This window comes from Cupressus sempervirens, chromosome 7 (genome assembly GCF_028749045.1).
Source record: "Cupressus sempervirens isolate cs-2001-9-10 chromosome 7, ASM2874904v1, whole genome shotgun sequence".
NCBI classification, from domain to species: domain Eukaryota; kingdom Viridiplantae; phylum Streptophyta; class Pinopsida; order Cupressales; family Cupressaceae; genus Cupressus; species Cupressus sempervirens.
The window spans coordinates 327,420,306-327,424,250 of NC_143124.1; positions in this window are offsets into that span (position 1 = coordinate 327,420,306).

Consider the following 3,945-nt stretch of genomic DNA (forward strand, 5'->3'; position numbering starts at 1 on the left):
AATAAAATTATGGTTTACTCTCTTTAATTAAATTATTACAAGTTATGAAAAATACAAGTCACTACGTGGCACTTGTTTTGTCATACGAGATCTTATTTAAATCTAAAATTTTAATCTTGGATGTACTTTAGATCAATTTGAACAAGTGTTAATACAATTTTGTTATTATTATAATATAATTATAATGCCACGAGTGTTAATTTATAATAAAAGGGGTGCCCCAACTATCATTGGATGAACAAAGTTCAATAGCTCAAGATGTATTTCGAGTTTATTTGGGTAGCACTAAACTTATTTTTCCAAATTACCCCAAAGAGAAGACACATGGCATACATGTATCACATGTGGTGAATCTCTATTCATTTAAATATGGTATATAACATAGTGACATGCGGTGACACAATGTTGACATCATTTATATTAGACCAAAAAGGGCCCAAAGGGGGCACACCAACCACAATTTGATCAATAAAGATCAATGATTCCATATGTATTTTGGATTGATTTTGGCAATAGATAATTTTTTTTCTCAAATACACTAGGAAAGAAGATACATGATGTACATGTATCAAGTAAGAAATGAGTATGACCTATTTTGACGCTACCTCTAAAGAGGCAATGGTCGATGCATTGACCACCATTAGATCATCAAAGATCGACATTTGGAGATATATTTTGGACTAATTTTGGCTACACCAATCATTTTTTTAAAAATTCCCCAAAAAAAAAGCCTTTGAAAAGAAGTCTTTGACTCTTTAGAGACAAAACTTAGCAATAATCAGTAAAGTTAATCCCAAATTATACTAGAATGTCACACATTTTATAATAAATTATTATACCAGTTGTACATTGTAAAATGTACTTAATAGTTAATATCAAAGACGATCTCAACTCTCTTGCTTCTACAATTTGTAGAATTTACTTTTGTGTAGAGCTTAGACCGAAAAGTTTTATTTTCATTGTTAAATCTTCGATCTCTACACAAACTACAGAGATCTCTACAAAAGCATTAAAGCATCACTGATCAGAAAGGTTTTATGAACTTGCAATTTGCAAGTTGCAATGCAGTCCCAGTCTTCTAAGGAAGTTCACATACTACAATTATCAATTTGAGTTTCAATTTTCTAGGTAAGATCCCAACAAATTTTTCTTATCACATGTTTAAAATTTTTATTGTAAGTATAGTATTGGTCATAGAATTTAGCGTTTAATTTTGAATTTATCATGCATTGTAATCCTAAATTGTTTATATTCTACTAGTTAGGTAACTTGCAAAGTAAAATATTAGAATTACAATTTAGTGTTTAAATGTTGATCGCACATGTAAATTTTTATTTATTATTGTGTATACTTTTGTAAATTTTCAATGATAGCGAAAACATACAATAGGAGTGATATTTTCCCTGGTAGTGGAAGTGTGACCCAAAATAAAATACAGGGGACAAGGAAACTATTTTTTGACTTGGACAAACTGGTTAGCTAGGTTTTACTGATGAATTCCACGATATTTGTGATCCTTTAATCTATGGAAGGAGTGCGAAGAAAATTAGACATGTAATTCAAAATAAGTGGAATGATCCACAAAAGGAGTCAAAAAATATTGAAGACAACAAAATTATAGGGTTAATTGTAAATAAAGTTGCAACATGGACTACAAGAACAACCTACTTGGGGTTTCCTCCAATATTCCCTTGTCTAGAATTTGTAATAGTTTCTACTAAAAACTATGATTAAAAAAAGAAAGTTAATTGTCAATCAAAATATATAGGAGGTAATTATGTCAATAACATAGAGTGACTTTGCTAGTTTATTGGACCTACGGTATGAAGCACAAAACCCAACCCATGTTGACTTGGAAAAATTGGCACAAATATATGAGAATTTATGACAAGATAGAAAGCATTTATATATCAGAGGATTAGTAGTTAAATTTAATATGCCTCATGATCATAAACCACCTTACAAATTGGATATTTTTCTACAATGGGTTTAGGATACTATATCCTTACTATCAATGTGTTTGGGTTTGGAACGTAACCAGAAAGTGGGTGCCAACATTCTTGAAATGATTTTTAACATTCATTGTCTCTGAGATCCAGTAAGATATAATTCTATTGAGCACATTGGTAATTGTGTGTGAGAAAAATTGTTAATAATTAAAACAAGTTCATAGTCACATTCATAGAAGACATTTAGATGCATGACCTACTCGTGCTATTTATTAAAGCATCATCAAATATTTGAAACAAACAAGCTTCAACTTAATTTTGGTAAAAAAATATTTGAATGGACATTGGTTCTTATGATGAGTGATCCCCAAGGGGAATACAAACACTTTTTGGACTTCTTTATGGTACCCCTTTATTATAAAATTATAGGCACTTCAATGCCTAGATTGACTGTGTCTTGTAAACAATTAATTCAACTGGAAAGTCAAATTCAATTGGTCAATTGGTACATTATGGAAGACTATATTATATTAAAATTTTATGGTTTAGTGGTAGAACCCTACAAGCTTCCAATACAGGTAACAGAGGGGATAATTTCATTTGAATATGTACAACGGATAGAAAGAACAAATATACTCTTTCATGGTTAGCAAAAGAAAACCATATTTCTTTCCTTGTCTTTTGCATGTAAAAGGTTCACATTTGAGAGAAGAGCATTCAAAGTGGCAAAGGAAGTTTTTACAGTTTCTAAATTTGATGTTGCTAGGCACTGGCAGTATGATCCACTAAACATAATTGGTCCAAATCTTGTATAGAATGGGAACTCCACGAGAAAATGCCAACATAAGAGTATGTCATTAATTAAATTTTTTAGAAATATGGACTCTTGGGAAGTAGACAAATAGAGATGGAGAAATGTGCTAGTGAAAACAATATTTCAATAGAGGAATTGTCAGCACAAATTAAATAATTGGACAGTCAAAAAGAAAAAGTGTAGGATGTGGCATCCTACAATTTCTACAAGAAAGTGGATCATCCAAGTAAAAATCTCTTACAAACACCATAAATAAAGACTATGTAGTTGCACATTGGTGGTAATAACAATAATAATGAACTTTGGGAAATGAGGAAGAATCTTAGGGGCCCTAAGTACCAAGACATTTTAAAAAGAGATGAAGAAATAATTTGAGATGAGTATGATTTGAGAGATGAAATATTTCTTAGGATTGCAAATGGTATAGAATGAAAATAGAATTTTCATATCATGGTTTGGCATACCTTTAGCAAACTCTATGTGATCGTGTTGAATGGTATCCTATCAAGACAACTTGATTAGTGACATTGTCAAGCTAGAGGTCAGGCTGGGTTTCATATAGATTTTCAGACCACAAATCATTGAGGAGGCTCATCACTACTCGTCGAAAGTTTATTGTTGTTTTGTAGACTTTCGCAAAGCCTTTGACTCTGTTCCTCAAGCGACTCTCTTTCAACATCTTAGGGAAATCTGCATCTCAGAGATTCTCCTGACAACCATTATGAGTTTATACGAGTGTGTTGTGGGCATATTTAGGACTCCTCAAGGTTTCTCTAACCCTATCCAGAGCAATATTTGGGTGCAACAAGGTTGTCCTCTCTTCCCTAGTCTTTTTGGCATCTACATCGATAAGCTTGAGGCATTCTTCCAAGATTACCCTCTCTTTGGTGATGGTTTTTACTTACATTAGGTGTTGATCTCCATTCTCCTATTCATTGATGATGTGATTGTCCTAGCGTCTTCCCCTAATGGACTTCAGCGACTTCTTAATAGCTTGGCCTCTTTCTATGACTCATGTGAGCTAGTTGTGAACTTGGGCAAGACTTAGGTCATGGTCTTCAATTGTTTGAAGATCTCACACCTCTATTTTTACTTCTAGGGTATCGAGATCGAGATTGCATCTTCATATGCATACTTGGGGGTTAAGTTTTCTGGACCTCGCTTTAGCCTGAGACTAGCCAT